The following is a 17,634-nucleotide window of genomic DNA, read 5'->3' as shown; positions in this document are numbered from 1 at the left end:
ATAATTTTATAATAATTTGTTTCTATTCCTGTGCTTCTTTCCTAAGTAAAAAATTAGGACCATATGCGGTGAAGGGTGATTGTTATGTAATAAAAAATGGCTCACATCTGTGTATTATTGTTTTATTCATTTTTTAAAAAATATGGGAAAATAAATAATGTTGACTTTCCAGTTCCTTAAAATCTAGAACATCCGTCTACAATTAAATCCTATAAAATACAAACAAATTAAAACATTCCCATGAATTGCTAATGGAATAGCTAATGAATAACAGTGGAAAGTGTGGAACAAAATTATACTAATCTGCAACACTTCATTTAAGGTAGAAATAAATATGTTATCTAATATAGTACAGATGATTGATTTGTTTAGCTTGTCACAATGGGAAAAATGATATCCGGAAAATTGAAATACAAATAAACATAAACCCCCTTTTTGCCTATATGCTAATTTACTTCAGTACCATCTAGTTTGTTTTGAGTGCAATATCTCAGGGAAAAATAGTAGTTATTTTTTCATATATTAGTATTGAATACAAAACCTTCAACTTGGAATGCTTATGCTCTGATATTAAAGGAGCCTCCCTGTTTGTTTGTTTTTTAAAATCCACCTTATTATTTTAAAATGAAGCATAGTAGTCATGGGAACTATGCCTCAGACCTCAGATAATATAATTGCAGGTAAATATCATTAGGAAATAATTGTCAAATGTATGTAATACTGTAAAGATGAACCTAAGATAGGCCATTTTTCCTACTGCATAACCTATAGATGTTTATTTAAGAGTTTGTCACACTGAGGTCAATCAGACTCATTTCTCAGCAACTGATCATGACATTACAAGCTAAAATAACCCAGAGTATTTGGACTTTAACATGAGGAACAAAAATATATATAATTCTTCTTCCTCCATGGCCTCAATGTCTAACCCCCAACATTTCTGCTATGTGAGATTTTCCAAAGATCACATTCTCCAATAATTCAGATCAACAAGTTGAATTTTGGCTATTTTAAAATTGCTAGCTCTATCTATTCTTTTTCTAAAGTATTTATATTGTCATGCTCCACCGCTACCATATAACTGCTGCTATTATACTATCATTATATTTTACAGTCATTTGTCCTTTACAGATTGTGGTTTTGTGACTTGTAATATGATGAAAAGCATATATTGTAATATGCTCTGAACCACCTTGAGAAATTTAGTCTAAAAGTTCTATAATATAAATGCATAGCATAAGATTTTATTAAATCAATTCAAGTTTGTTCCTATATGCCTCCAATTTTCTTTCTCCTTGTCCTCCTTGTGTTTTCTTTGTGAATCTGGATCACTTTAAAACCTTTCTTGCTTACTGCTTTATTGTGATAGTCATTGCTTCACATCTACAACAATTTTGACTGCAAGTTTTAGCTGTGTTGGGAAATGTTCATTTTCTCACAATTATTTGTCTTTGGCCTCATCCAGTCTCCTCTTACACTAATTTTGGTTTTCTGCCGCTTTTATCATAGTCTTTCTTCTTATCATTAATAGAACTGGATTACATCTATCTTCTGGGTATGAGTGAAAATATTTTTATTCATTATAGTTTAATTGGTTCTTTTATTAATTTTAAAGTTCACAAATTCTAAAGAAGCACATATAAGTTGCTGTAGAATATTTGAGTTTATTTGAAATTCTTCCTCTGTGACCCTAATGTGCATTGCAAAAAGGAGCAAACCACTCAATACATCAGTAAAACTTCATATATATGGCAAAAGGGCAGCGCCGGACTTACCCGGCAGGCAGGCTTTGCTGGAGGGACCGGGAGACACGGTCCCTCATGGCGGCCGCCATCTTGGATCCCGAGCGAAGTCTCGTGAGATGAGACTTCGCTCGGGAGATCAGGGCCTGATTGGCCAGGCTCCTGATTGGTCCGGGCGGGGCCTGATTGCCCTATATAAGGGCGAGCAGGCCCGGGGCTCTCCCTTTTCGCCCAGACTGCAGAGCTGAGCAGACACTTAGTTGTCTGCTCGCGGCGGCCATTTTGTGTGTGGCCTCGTGCGAGCCGCCATTTTGTGGCCTGTCTTGGAGCGGAAAGAAGCCTTTTGCAATAGCGGAGCCAGCATCGGCTGGGCTCCGCTCTGGTTTGGAGCCCCATTGCCTGGTTGGGGGTGGTGTGGGGTGCCGCCTTCTTGTGGCCTCGGGGGCCCGCGGGGGTTCTGGGGTGGCCTGTGGCCTTGTCTATAAAAGGCCTGGTGGTGGGCCTTGCTACCACCTTGAGTGGGGGGGTGGATTGGCCTCCTGGGAGGTTTGCACTTCTGAGGCCTGCTGCTTAGGGCAGGCCTTGCCTAGTAGGTGCAGGGTCCTTTGGGGGAGTGGGTCACCCCCTCTCCCCATCTTTCTGGTTAATAACAGATTACAAGTCAGGGTTGATGGCCCCTAAAAAGCGGCCAGCTCAGGCCCCTCCGGCCCCACCGGTGGTGCGGCCTAGGAGGGCTGCCAGGCCGTCTGCCCGGGCTCGGGCTGCGGCAGAAGGGCCCCCGGGGGTGGTCCCGGTGGTGGGGGGGGGGGGGGTTTTATGCCCACGGTCCCTCAACCTGAGGTCTCCCCTTCTCTTTCTTGGGCCAGGGTCCTGGAGCGGCTTGATGAATTGGAGCGGTGGCGGTCAGGTGCTGGCCCGGAGGGGCTTCCCATGACTGCTACCGCAGCCTGGGGTGCCGACCCCGAAGAGGAGCCGGCCCAGGAGGGGCAGGTTGCCCACACCTCTCAGCTGGCACACACCGTGCAGACGGCCCCGGCGGGGCAGATGGCCCAGTCGGGGCAGTGGTCATCGTTGCAGGGACCAACAAGGATGGGTCCCCCGTGGATGGCTTCTACCCCTTACGGGGCAGGTGAGGTCGCACCACACGTAGGCACTTCACCGCTCCTTCCTGTGCAGGGTCCCGGGTTTATCCCGCCTGCATTGGGGAGTGGCAACAGCTTCATGGGGGCTGCTGCGGGCACATGCGGGCAGGTCTGGTCTCCGCCTGCCCCGCCACTGGGGGCGCCAGGGGTGTCTTTCCCACCTGGGGCGGGGGTGGGGGGTTGGATGCCTCCTCCACCTGCCGTTATGCCACCGCCCCCTTTTGTGTATCCTTCGGGGCTTGGTGTGCTGGGCTCGGGGGCCACCACGGTGTGGGACCCGTTCGCCAGCATCAAGCCTGGGGCCATCCCTTGTGGGTTGCCCGCGACGCCTTTAGGTTATCATCTCCACCCGTCGGTGAAGGAAGCCATATGGCGGGGGGAGTATGTCGATCTTTTCTCCATTCTAAACAGGGAGGTCCCCAAGCAAGACAAGGAGGTGGTGCCTGGGGAGAAGGTTAAGAAAACAAAGGTCACAAAGTGCTTCAGCTCTTGGCTGTATGCCTTTTTGACCTTTGCGTCGGTGGTAATTCAGAGGCAGCCGGGTAGGGCCGCTGCCTTGCTGAAGTACATCGACCTTATAGCGAGGGCCCATTTTGAATATGGGGGCACCATATGGAGGCATTACGACAAGGGGTTCAGGATGCGTATTGCCCATGACCCCTACTTGCCTTGGGATATGGTGGTTCCGGACCTGTGGTTCCAGGCCACGCATATGTCAGGGAAGGAGGGCTGTGATAGGACCGATAGCGGTCACTTTATGGAAGAGGAGCCCGTGACGCCCGCGCCGGCCAAGGCCGTGGCGGGTGCCGTTGGAAAAGGGGCCTCTTTGGTGTGTCACGAGTTCGCTGCAAAGGGGGCGTGTTTTCGTCCCATTTGCAGGTTTCGTCACGCCTGCGGGAGTTGTGAGGGGAACCATTCCGCAGCCGTGTGCCCCCGCCCCAAGAAGGGGATTGAAAAGAAAGGCTCGGGTCTCCCAAAGCCTCCCCCACCTGCTGGGGGAAAAGGGGCCCAGCCCAATTAATTTAATGGTGCTTGAGGGTTCGTTGGGTGACTACCACCCTCGCTCGAGAGCGGCCGCTCTCTTGCTAGGTTTTTCGGAGGGATTTAGGATCCCTTACATAGGTGTTAGGAGGGCCTTCATGTCTGACAACCTTAGGTCAGTTGTTGGACATGAAGACATTGTTAGGGAGAAGATTCGGAAGGAGGTGGCCGAGGGCAGGGTCCTCGGGCCCTTCCCGGAACCGCCCTTCCCGAATCTTCGTGTGTCTCCCTTAGGTGTGGTCCCCAAGAAGGCGAGTGGTGAATTTAGGTTGATTCACCATTTGTCTTTCCCAAAAGGGGAGTCAGTGAATGATTTCATTCCTGACGAGCTGTGTTCAGTCCGGTATGCGTCCTTTGACGCAGCCGTGACTATGGTTAGGAAGTGTGGGGTGGGAGCCCTTATGGGTAAATGCGACATTAAGTCGGCATTCCGGCTCCTCCCCATACACCCAGACGACTTTGAGCTGTTGGGCTTCCATTTCGAGGGGGGTTATTACGTGGACAGAGCTTTACCCATGGGTTGCTCGGTCTCGTGCTCTCTTTTCGAGAGTTTTAGCACCTTCTTGGAGTGGGCGCTCAGGAGGCAAAGTGGTCTGGGTACTGTCGTTCACTACCTTGATGATTTCCTGTTGGCGGGGCCTGCGCATTCGGAGCAGTGTTTTGCTTTGATGCGGGACTTCGAAGCCCTTTGTGCTCAATTGGGGGTGCCTTTAGCCTCTGAGAAGACCGAAGGCCCCGCCACCAGGATTACCTTTCTGGGTATTGAATTAGACTCGGAGGAGCAATCTTCCAGATTGCCCCTGGAGAAATTGGTCAAGATTAAGCGGAAGCTTGATGAGGTGCTGGGCTGCCGGAAGGTGACCCTACGGCAGCTTCAGGAATTGGCAGGCATTCTTAATTTTGCCTGTCGGGTAGTGGTTCCTGGTAGGGCTTTTTCCAGGAGGTTGTATGACGCGATGAAGGGGCTCCGTTTGCCCCATCATCGTACCCGCCTCTGCGCTGGGGTCAAGGATGACCTCGGCGTGTGGCGGGATTTCTTGGTCAGGTTTAATGGTGTGTCTTTCTGGCGGCATGAGCTTCTTTTGGAAGCTGAGTTGCAGCTCTGCTCTGATGCCGCAGGGACTTGTGGTTTCGGGGTGGTGTTAGGTGACCAGTGGTGCTGGTCGGAATGGCCTCCGGAATGGAGTGCCTCTTCGTTGGTTAAGGACCTGACGTTCTTGGAGCTCTTCCCCTTAATAGTGGCCTTAGAGCTTTGGGGGGAGCAGTTTAGGGACAAGACCGTGCACTTTTGGTGTGACAACCTAGCGGTTGTCCATGTGGTGAATGCCCTGTCCTCGAAGAGCGACAGGGTCATGCGGCTTGTCCGCCATTTTGTGCACAGGTCCTTGTCTCTAAACGCTTTGTTTTTGGCTAAGCATGTCCCCGGGTTGGATAACGGGGTCGCTGATGCCTTGTCCCGTGGTCAGTTGTCCAGGTTTCGGACCCTGGCCCCGTGGGCCCGAGAGGTGCCAGAGGAGTTCCCCGGCCATCTCTGGAGTCTGGGAGGGATCCAGAGTGGGGAGATACGTGGCATCCCGGGCAATCCCCTCGTCTGTAGCGCCCGGCACCCTTAGGGCATGCCAGCGTGCGGGTAAGGAGTTTGGGGATTTCAGGCAGGGCAGGGGTTACCAGCTTAGCTGGCCTGTCCCTGTAGAGCACCTGGCTGAGTTCTGCGTCCAGATTAGGCAGTGTGGCCTGTCAGTTAGGACGATCCGGTACAGGTTGGCCGGCCTCGCCTTTCTGTCCAAGGCGGGAGGGTTGGCAGATTTTTCGGGTGACTTTGCATCCGGAAGGTGCTGGAAGGCCGGATGAGGGAGCAAGCGGGGGCCCCTGGTGACACTCGTCGGGCCCTGACGGTGGAGCAGCTGTTTTTAATCAACGTGGTTTTGGCAGTCTGTGTTCCTCATTGTACGAGGCCCGTCTTTTTGGGCAGCGACTTGTGTCATGTTTTTTGGGGGTCCTTAGGGTCAGCGAGGCCTGGCCTCATCTCAGGCTGACTATTCGCTCCGTGCCTTCCAGTAAGCTGATCTGGCCTTTAGACAAGGGGGTGTGTCCCTTGTGGTAAGGCGGTCTAAGACAGATCAGCTACGCAGAGGGGTTACCATCTAAATTAGTGCGGCCGCCGACCAAGCGGTGTGTACGGTGGCCGCCCTACAGCTTTATTGTTTCTGCAGGGGTCAGGCCCGGGGTACCTGTCTAGGCATTGGGACGGTACCCCTCTGACCCATTTACAATTTTGGGCGTTAGTATCCAGGGCGATGGCCCAGGTGGGCATGGATCCCGCCGGTTATGGAACGCATTTGTTCCGTATCGGCGCCGCCACTAGCGCGGCACTTTCTGGTTTACCGGCCCAGTGGATTCGGGAGATCGGCCGCTGGCGGTCAGCGGCATATTTGGGTTATGTTAGGCCCGCTGAGGATCCTAGGCAGGGCTTAGGCTAGATAACCTCTCTGTGTGTGTGTGTCCTCTTGCAGGTCCCCAGGCTAACATGATACCGACGGTGCTGCTGTGTGGCCACAGCATGATTTTGGGGCCGGCCGCCTGGCGGCCAGGAGCGCCGTCGGGATCCAGCTGTCCCTGGGGCAGTGGGTCAGGGTTGCCTGGATGGGCCGGAGAGGTGTGCGGTGGGAGGGTCTCCTACCGGCGGTGCTGGGCGGTCAGCATTCTGTGGCTGCGCCCGGCAGTAGGTGGGGCGGCTCCTGGAGTCGTGCCCAAGTAGGTTTGGGTGGGCAGCGTCCTGTGGCCGCACCCAGGTGGCAGGTATTGCACTTAGGTGGCAATGACCTGTGCATACTGGGAGGCCTGGCGCTGATCATCCAGGCACGCGAAGACCTGCGAAGGCTTCGTGAGGTATGGCCCACCACGCAAGTGGTGTGGTCAGAAATATTACCTAGGTTTGTGGGGAGGGACGCCTCTTCCCTTAGGGCCATTCACCGGGCTAGGCGACGGGTGAATAGGGCTATGGGTAAAACAGTTAGGGAACTAGGTGGGGTTGTAGTGCCCCATCCCCTTATCACAATAGACCGGCCATGGCTTTACTGGGCCGATGGCGTTCACCTGTCTGAGCGGGGGAACGCCATTTTCTTACAGGACCTGCAGCGGTCTCTGCGTGAGCTGGCGCAGCTAGAGGGGGGAGTCGGGGGGCCAAGATAGAGATCTGACCCCCACTCCTGTGGCAGGTTAGGGGCGGAAAACTTGGGTGGTTTAGCAACCGCGCGTTCTCCCTTGGGCATCTTTGGGGATGATTGACAGGTTCTCCGCAAGCTCATGGAGGGAGTTTCTGCCTGAGCAGCTGGGGGGAACCTGTCTTTGGGTCCTGCACCTTTAATTCCCCGATTCGGGTTAGCCAGTGGGACCCCCCTCATGCACAGCATGGCAGGGTCGCAGGTGACGGCCTGGCCCTCACCTGGACTTGCATCGAGATACGCCCATGAGTTGCCCAGGAATGTTTTTTGGCATAACGTCATTTCCGCCCCGGAAGTATTTGTTTGACCCTGCAGGTCCAGTTCCGGGTCATAGTTGATTATGCTAATTTATGCAAAGTATTGAATAAATTATGCAAATTTATGTTAATAAAAAATGACCCAATTTAAATCCAGCTCTTGTGTCCGTGTCGTTACTCCGTCTCTCCAGCAAATATGTGTACGTTTATCAAATTTGGATTGTTTACAAACTGTATGTTTTTATCACGTTTTTATGACGTTAGCTTTAGGAAGGAAGAAATGCAGGCAGGCAGGCAGAGAAGCAGATAATGATAATATAAGCAAATGAGTTATGGCAACTGGAAATGGATATCTCTAGATGATGGCAATAAAGTATATTGGAGAGGAAGATCACATAGAACAGGTATTCTGTCAAGTAATCTAGAATCAATATCACCTTTATTTATTTATTATACAGTTTCATCTAGGTGATTTTGATAGTGTATTTATATATAATGATAAGAATTCTGCATTTTGTTTGGAAATAAGCCAGTAACATCTCGATTATAGGTTTAGAGTGAAGGTTCATTCTCTGAGCTGGTTAAGAGGCTTCTGAATGCCCAGCCAGTGCTTCACTCCCTGGCCCGGATTTGCCGCAGGGCCAGGGAGACACGGCCCTTTGGCATAGCCACCATCTTGGGGCCGAGATCTTGCGAGATTTTGTGAGATCTCAGCCATTTCTAGAAGCATCTGCCATAGCCGATGACGTCGTCGGGGGCAGAGCCTGCCAGCCCTATAAAAGGGCTATGCAGGCTTTGGGCCTCCTTTTCGCCCCTACGACGACAGAGCGAACACCCGCCCGCCCTCCCTATCTTTCAGTGTGCCACTGTGGGTCGCCCTTAGAGGGGCCGAATAGGAATTTTTGGCAGTCTCAGTGTTTTCTGCGACCGTTTTTCGCCTATTCCACACTGCGGTGATGGATTTGCGGTTAGGGGGTGCTTTGCCCCCCTGTTTAGGCTAATTGGCTTACCTCTGGTCATTTGAGTAGGCAGGTTAGGGGCGGAAAACTGGGTGGTGTTTAGCAACTGCGTGTTCTCTGTTGGGCATCTTTGGGGATGATTGACAGGTTCTCTCCAAAGGCTCATGGTGCTAACGGCCTGAGCAATTGGGGGGAACCTGTCTTTGGGTCCCGCCCATTTCTTTCCCCTTGTAGAGGTTAGACGGCGAGACCTCCCACATGCAGGTGCATGGCAGAGATCCAGGTGAGGGCGGGGCCCTTCACCTGGATCAGCATGGAGCTACGCCCATAAGTTGCCCCGGAAGTTTTTCTGACATCATTTTCCACCCCGGAAGCAATTGTTTGACCCTGCGGGTCCTTGTTAGGGTTATAGTTAAATTTATGCTAATTTAATGAATAAATTATGCAGATTTAATTAATAAAAATGACCCATTTTAAATCCAGCTCTTTGTGTCCGTGTCGTTACTCTGCCTCTGCTGCAATATTTCATTACCAGGCTAGGTAACATCTTCAGCAGAATTTAGGGGATGTCATTGTCAGTGTTCTTCAGTTTATAAGGGCTTAAGGTGCATGTCAAGTGAAAGTCTTGCGATGTGTCAGATGTGAGTCATCAGTGAGTCTTGTGATGGGTCTTGTGATAAAGAAATTATATCAGGTCAGTGTCATTGAGAGGCGAAATGCTGGTGGGGAGTTGCATGAATTGGTTGAGGGTCAGTGCTGTCTCTGTTTGGCTGCACAATTGATTTATATTCCGAAAGGTTCATAGGCTGGTGTAAGTCAATGTGTCTGTTGATGGAATTGCTTGTGGAGTGCCAGGTTTCAATGAACTCACAAATGTGGTGGGTGGTAGCCGGGCCAATGATTTTTGTGTTGCTCCAATCAAACTGGTGCTGTTTAGTGTGGGTATGGGTAGAAATTAAAAATTTGGAGTAGTGGTATTTGCCAGCCAATGTTTGTTGATCCTAGTTGTTAATTGATGTGATGTTTGTCCCAAGTAGAGTTGGTTGCAATGGTTATGGTTGACTTTGTAGATTGCATTGCTTCTTTCATCCTTCTGTATTTTATCATAGGTTTAATATCCTCTTTGAATTACTCCAGATAACCATCTGGCTGTTGGGTTCTATACTAACTGAAATGTTAAAATTAAATCCAAAGGAATCTCAAAGAGAGTATATTGCAGAGTTAATCATGGAGTTTCTAGGCTGTTTTTCATCAGCTATAAAGAAAGTATAAGAGTGGCTTAGCACACATCAAAAGAATGTAATACAATCACATATTTCTAAGCATGTAACAATTGCTTTTTCGCATGTTTGTATAGTGCATTATAAATTCTACCTTGGTACAGGCATTAGTGCAAATTTGAATAATGTGATATTTAATTTATTATGAATTGTAAAATCGACACCAGATCACATTTAATAAAATCAGTTAATGTGAAGCCAGGGCATGCACAAGTGAGGCTAGTGAATATGCAGTTGCCGCTAGGATTTTAGATGTTGCTAATCTCTGTATGCACAAAATGAAGGCAAGGAAGATTCCATCAGAGGAAATGAAAGAGTTTGCTCTCAAGAAATCTAAAGCTACATTAAGTCATGAACCAAACAATTATGGACCTTATCCTGATTGAAACATGCAAATTGACTGAGATGTGCATAAAGCTCCACATCTACAAGCATTTGTATTAAGATTAAAAGAAAGAGCAGACAAGTTATTTTGAGGGACAATAAACATGTTTTTGTCATGAAAGCTTACCTTTAGGATTTATATTTTTAGATATTTTTGTTTTAAATTTTCTTTCTATGACTATTTTTAGTTAACATTTCACATATAACATTTAAATTATATGTATATTCTTGTTATCCTTTACTATAATATAAAATTTTATGTTTAAAAGTTTTTATTGCTTATTTCCACCAGTCTGGAATCAATACTTTCCAGAAACCAGCATTATTTTTAATAGAAATACCACTCTGAATAGTGAAAATTTAAATATGGGATTAATTCACTGCACTAAGAAGACGTATATGTATTAAACTATGTCTGGTAAGGGGAAAAATCCCCCATGCAATTTAGATTCTGTTGATGCCATTATAACACAAAAATCCAACATTCAGAATCAAATCAATTTGGGATTCCTCGTGGTTAAGTAGTCCCAGGGATTGATTTAGGCAGTCACATTGAAATAGTTGCACACAAAAGTTTAAATGTTCCTGGACAAATTGTATATTTCAATTAATCTCTAAGTGAGAAGAATTTGACACAACCTGTACATAATACCAACATGACATCTGCCAAAAATGTTTGATGCACGCTTACAATTTATGCTCAGTTGTTAATATATTCAAAATTATAAATGGTTATTATCACAAGTGCAGACGTTTGGACATCCTTTTCATCAGTATTTTTTATAACACCTCCTTCAGCAGAAATAACAGCTTCCAAATGTTTCCTGTAGAAGTCTTTCTATTCCTACTTTTGGATTTTTTTTCTCACTTTTCCTTGCAGAACTCTCCAATTCAAACATATTCCTAATAATTTCTTGCACTGCACTGCATGATGTAGCTCTCCCAACAGATTTTCAATTATATTTAAGTTTGGCAAGTGTGAAAACTGTTCTAGAACCTTTACCTTCTTTTCTCTAAATACTTCATGGAAGATTTGGATATATGTTCCAAATAATTGTCTGAAATAGTCAACTTTTTTCAATTATTTCATTGAATGTGGAATAAGGTTGGTAGCGTCTGTGATTTGGTGATATTTTAGCTAAAACTCTTCTCCCTGCAAAATTTTTCTTGTGATATCAGCTGCCCCATCACTGAAAATAATAATAATAATAATAATAATAATAATAATAATAATAATAATAATTTATTAGATTTGTATGCCGCCCCTCTCCGAAGACTCCGAAAAGCCTAATTGAGTCATCTCCATACTTGAAACTTGGAATTCTTCTGGTGGATAGTTTTGGCTGAACAATTAAACTTTTGTTTCATTAGTCCACAACTTTTCAAATTTATCAAGATTTTCTATTGAACAGATGAGATAATGACTTTTGTGATGAGGTCAAAGAAAACATTTCCTCCTGACAACTCTTTATGCTGGTCATTTTGTATAAATAATTCTGTATGGTGGACAACTATTCCTGTATTAACTAGAATTTTCAACAGTCTGATTGGATCTTTGCAGATCTGACCAGAATTCAGACATTTGGTCTTCCAAATCTTGCCTTGATTTTCACAATGCCATGTATACTGTGAATGAACTACATCACACTAAGTCTTTCTTAATCAAAGTAGTTTCTTCCTTGTTTTCTTCACAAAGTTGCAGGCACTCTCTACATGAGCCTGATAACAAGGAGCAATAGCACTTAGACTTATATCCAGTGAAGAGCTACCAACATTTTTACTACTATACTGTGGGCGTGGCTTATGCAAGATGCTCTGCATTTTCTTTCAACATCTTTCAGTGCAAATTGGGTGCTCTGGGGTGGAGCTCCATTTTTGCTACCCCACTGTGTCCCCCTCACCCGATCTGGGCAGCAGCCCACCTCTGCTTATATTCATCTTCATAGTGCTTTACCGCACTCTGTAGTGGTTTGCAATGTCAGCATATTGACTCCAATAATCTGGGTCCTCATTTTATCAACTTCAGATGAATGGAAGGCTGACTCAATCTTGAGCCTATCAGGATTGAACTCCAGGTGGTGGGTAGAGTAGCCGGCAATACTGCATTATAAGTACTGCACCATCAGGGGTCCTGTTGCTAAGCTAGGCAGCTATTTACTGACTTATTTTCCCAAAAGCAATCTAAGCATCCAGAAGGAGTGTATATATATGACAGGCTGAACAGTTATACAATTTGCCTAACAAATTTCACCATGGCTGCCTTTTTCAACTGCTTTCATCTATTGTAGTAAATTGAAAAAGGAATTCTCTCCTATGTAAATATGCAGAATGAATCAATAAATCTTTCTTAATTTTTCTTTTTTCATCCTTTCCTTCTGTGGATTCCATACCACATGAACAAACACACACAAATCTATTCTTGTTTGTTATACTATAAGCATGGATTATCCTCATTTTCAAATGTTTAGAAAGCTGCTTAGAGGAATCCATGATTGTTGAAAGCAGACAGAACAATCACAGCATGAAAGATTATTTGTGGAATTGTCTTCACCTGGTTAATTGTAGACTAATGAGTCAATCATATTTTTGCGCATTAATAGCTTTAGAGACAGAGATTAATAAACTGAATGAAAATCCAACTTCTCCACTTTCAAGATTCATAGTTTTCTTATTCTGAATCTGTGAACAATTGCTCATAAATAGTAAGTATGCATTCACATTTGCAGAAAGATGTCATATTTAATTTTGTACAATGTAGAGGTTGTGTCAGCTTGTGTTCACTTAGGGAATTCATTGAAACATAGAGTTTGATCAGAGATGCCTAAACTTTTACATTCCACTGTAAATAAATCTATTGCCATCCATAGAACTCCTAAATAATGAGGAAACATAAACTCTAAAGAAATAGACCGTGTGTCTTAGCCAAAATCTCATCGTTGTAAATCTTAGAAAAAGAGCCAGGATGTTCTATCAAGAGTATCCGGGCAAATTTAAATTTTTGGATGATGATTTAAAATAGAAGTCTCAGGGACAGTGTTCGAAATAATAACATGAAACCAGTTGTCTTATGCTGTCAGACAGGATAATAAACATTTGTAGTTATTTTTAAGATAAATCATATGTGCAATACATGATTTTTAATATAACTATAACAAGTTGCCTAGAGTGATTTGAGTAAACGATATGCAAATAATTGTAATAAATAAATATATAGTCTAGCTGTACCACCAGGATTATTTTCACAAGGAATATTGTCTCATGAAGAAAGGCCCAATCTGAATAACATCTCTTGAGAGATTATGTTAGCATCAATTCTTGCAAAAGTTTTGATTTCCTGTTCATAAAACTTTTATATCACATTTAGTTGAATTCATAATCCACAGCATAACCGATGTTTAGTGTTAAATCCTGGGACTGAAGAGGCTTGAGACAGACTTCAAAACAGCTCTTTATTGTACAGTAGCAATGAACAAGATCCAACAACAAGCCAGGCTGACAGCTCCCCCTTTCATAGGCAACTGTCAGATGGCTCAACAAATCAACAGTCTCCATTTTCCACTTGAATTTTGGACTTTGGAGTAAACTATGCAGTCTCAATACTTAACACTCCTCCCCTCTTGGTTTAGTCCAGCCGTTAGTATACGTAGTACTGTAGGTAGATGTGAAACATAGAAACATAGAAACATAGAAGTCTGACGGCAGAAAAAGACCTCATGGTCCATCTAGTCTGCCCTTATACTATTTTCTGTATTTTATCTTAGGATGGATATATGTTTATCCCAGGCATGTTTAAATTCAGTTACTGTGGATTTATCTACCACATCTGCTGGAAGTTTGTTCCAAGGATCTACTACTCTTTCAGTAAAATAATATTTTCTCATGTTGCTTTTGATCTTTCCCCCAACTAACTTCAGATTGTGTCCCCTTGTTCTTGTGTTCACTTTCCTATTAAAAACACTTCCCTCCTGGACCTTATTTAACCCTTTAATATATTTAAATGTTTCGATCATGTCCCCCCTTTTCCTTCTGTCCTCCAGACTATACAGATTGAGTTCATTAAGTCTTTCCTGATACGTTTTATGCTTAAGACCTTCCACCATTCTTGTAGCCCGTCTTTGGACCCGTTCAATTTTGTCAATATCTTTTTGTAGGTGAGGTCTCCAGAACTGAACACAGTATTCCAAATGTGGTCTCACCAGCATTCTATATAGTGGGATCATAATCTCCCTCTTCCTGCTTGTTATACCTCTAGCTATGCAGCCAAGCATCCTACTTGCTTTCCCTACCGCCTGACTGCACTGTTCACCCATTTTGAGACTGTCAGAAATCACTACCCCTAAATCCTTTTCTTTTGAAGTATTTGCTAACACAGAACTGCCAATACAATACTCAGATTGAGGATTCCTTTTCCCCAAGTGCATTATTTTACATTTGGAAACATTAAACTGCAGTTTCCATTGCTTAGACCATTTATCTAGTAAAGCTAAATCATTTACCATATTACAGACGCCTCCAGGAATATCAACCCTATTGCACACTTTAGAGTCATCGGCAAATAGGCAAACCTTCCCTACCAAACCTTCCCCTATGTCACTCACAAATATATTAAAAAGAATAGGACCCAGAACAGATCCTTGTGGCACACCGCTTGTAACCTGACTCTGCTCAGAATACTCGCCATTAACAATAACTCTCTGATGTCTACGCTTCAGCCAGCTGCAAATCCATTGAACTATCCAGGGATTAAGTCCAATCTTCACTAATTTATCTATCAGCTCTTTATGTGGAACCGTATCAAAGGCTTTGCTGAAGTCCAGGTAGGCAATATCCACGGCACCACCTTCATCCAACACCTTTGTGACATAGTCAAAGAAATCAATGAGATTAGTCTGACATGATTTGCCTTCAGTAAAGCCATGCTGATTTGGGTCTAATAAGTTATTGTTATTTATATGCTGATTTATCCTCTTTTTGAGTAGAGTCTCCATCATTTTAACTACAACTGATGTCAAGCTAACTGGCCTGTAGTTACCAGCTTCTTCTCTACTGCCCTTCTTGTGAATAGGCACAACACTGGCCATTCTCCAATCCTCAGGAACTTCTCCTGTTAACAAGGATTGGTTAAACAAATCAGTCAGGGGGGTAGCAATGACAGATCTGAGTTCTTTAAGAACTCTGGGGTGGATGCCATCTGGACCCATTGCCTTATTTATCTTTAATCGTTCAAGTTCTTCTAAGACATCGGCTTCTAAGATCACTGGAGCTGAATCCGTACAGCTGGAAGCAATGCTATATCCCTCTATAGTATTATTTTGTAAGGTGTCTTTTGAGAAAACTGAACAGAAGTAGCTATTGAAATGGTCAGCGATCTCCTTATTCCCATTAATGCATGTATTATTCCCGGTACTAAGCTTCGTGATGCCGCAGTTTTTCTTCTTCTTATCATTAATATATCTGAAGAAGGTTTTATCCCCCTTCTTTACAGATTTGGCAATTTCTTCCTCTTTTGAGGCTTTAGCAGCATATATTATCTGTTTCGCCTCCTTCTGTCTCATTTTATATACCTCCCTATCAGCTATACTTCCAGACTCTTTATACCTCCTATAGGCAGCCTTTTTTTCATTGACTATAGCCCTTACATCATTGCTAAACCATAGCGGTTTCTTCTTCCTTTTACCTTTAGTTATTTGTCTTACATACAGTCCAGTGGCTTTTAAGATGGCCTTTTTTAATACAGTCCACTGGATGCTCGCTCCTGCCATTTTATCCCTCCCCTTTAATTCATTATCTAAATATTCTCCCATTGCATTAAAATTTGTTTTTCTGAAATCCAATACTTTGGTTGCATTATAGGATTGCTCACAATGAGTTTTTACATCAAACCACAAACATAGATGGTCACTGCAACCTAAATTTTCTCCCACCTTGACATCTGAAACCCAATTCCCATTCGTAAAAACTAAATCTAGAATATTCTCCCCTCTAGTTGGTGTCTTAACCAGCTGTGCCAGAGCTGCTCCTGTAAAGGCCTCTACTATATTCTTACTTTTGCATGTAAGGGCACTGGGGATATTCCAGTCAACATCAGGCATGTTGAAATCACCCATAACCACAATATCTCCCTTTACTGCCATTTGGGTAATTTCATCTACCATCTTGTTGTCATATTCCTCGGATTGCCCTGGAGGCCTATAGATCACCCCAATTCTAATGACAGAACCTTCTTTATTTTGCATGCAAATCCAGAGAGTCTCTAGATCTTGACACGTGTTTTGAATTAGTGTTGTTTTTAGACTTTCTTTAATATAAATGGCTACTCCACCTCCCCTTCTCTCTATTCTATCCTTCCTATACAGTGTATATCCTGGTACGGATATTTCCCATTCATTAGAATCCTTAAACCATGTCTCAGTTATGGCAACCAGGTCCAAATTATCTCTAGTTATTATGGCCATTAATTCACAGAGCTTGTTGCTCAAGCTTCGAGCATTTGTGCACATTACCCGAAGAACATTATTTTCGTTATTAGTTTGCCCCTTATCATCAACAACTACATCTATATTATTTGCAGCTCCCTTTTCATAAGCTTCCAAAAACTGCTTTATCCTCATTGGTCGGGGACAGAAATCACCCACATCAGTTACATCTCTGTCCCCTTTACCTAGTTTAAATGCCTGTCCAAAAAAGTTCTGAATTCCTCACCGAGCACCTGGGTACCTCTGTATGATGGATGCAAACCATCCCTCTTAAACAACTCCCTATTAGACCACCTACTGACATCATGACTTACATAGCCAAAACCTTCAGCTTTACACCACTGCCTTAACCACACATTAAACTCTCTGATACACGTTGTTTTATCCTCTTGGCCACAAACCGGTAACACCTCTGAGAAAGTCACTGAATCAGTTATTTTACCCAGCTCCACACTTAGACATTGAAAATCTCTTTTTACTACATTAACATTTCTCTGGGACAAATCATTTGTGCCAAGATGCACCACCACATCAACGTTATTACCTTTACTCACAGTCTTAACAATGTTTGTAATCCGTCTCCTGTCCCTGCTGGCAGTGGCCCCTGGGAGACACCTCAGCACCTTAACCACATCCTTGCTCTTTCCCAAATCAACACCTCTAACGGTCGAATCACCCACAAGAAAATGTGTCCTCTTTTTATTTCTACTAACTGTACTTGATGGTTTGGTGACATTTATGACAACTTCCCCTTTGAACATCCCCTCATTCTCTGCCTGAGGGACCTTGCTAATATCTCCAACATCCTTACTATTTAAATCCGCAAGAACACTATAGGAATTCGATACAGAGAGACCAAAATTGCTATGTTTTTGCTCAACTGCACGCAATCTTCCTGAACCGACAGTTGTCCACACAGCCCTCCTCCTCGGGGGGCGCTGTGGAAGTGGAGGCTGGACACATGACTGCATTACAGCACGTGGCTGGGACAATCTTTCCACTTCTGACTGCAAGCTACAAACTAAGGACTGCAATCTAGAGATCTCGCCATCTAACCTAGATGTCCTTATGCAAAGAGGGCAGTACCCCAAGTTCCACAAGGTACTACGGAAGACAACAGCCAAACAAA

The sequence above is a fragment of the Erythrolamprus reginae genome, chromosome 3 (genome assembly GCF_031021105.1).
Source record: "Erythrolamprus reginae isolate rEryReg1 chromosome 3, rEryReg1.hap1, whole genome shotgun sequence".
Lineage (NCBI taxonomy): Eukaryota > Metazoa > Chordata > Lepidosauria > Squamata > Dipsadidae > Erythrolamprus > Erythrolamprus reginae.
The sequence above is the reverse complement of the archived record's forward strand: the minus strand, read 5'-3'. Positions refer to the sequence as shown.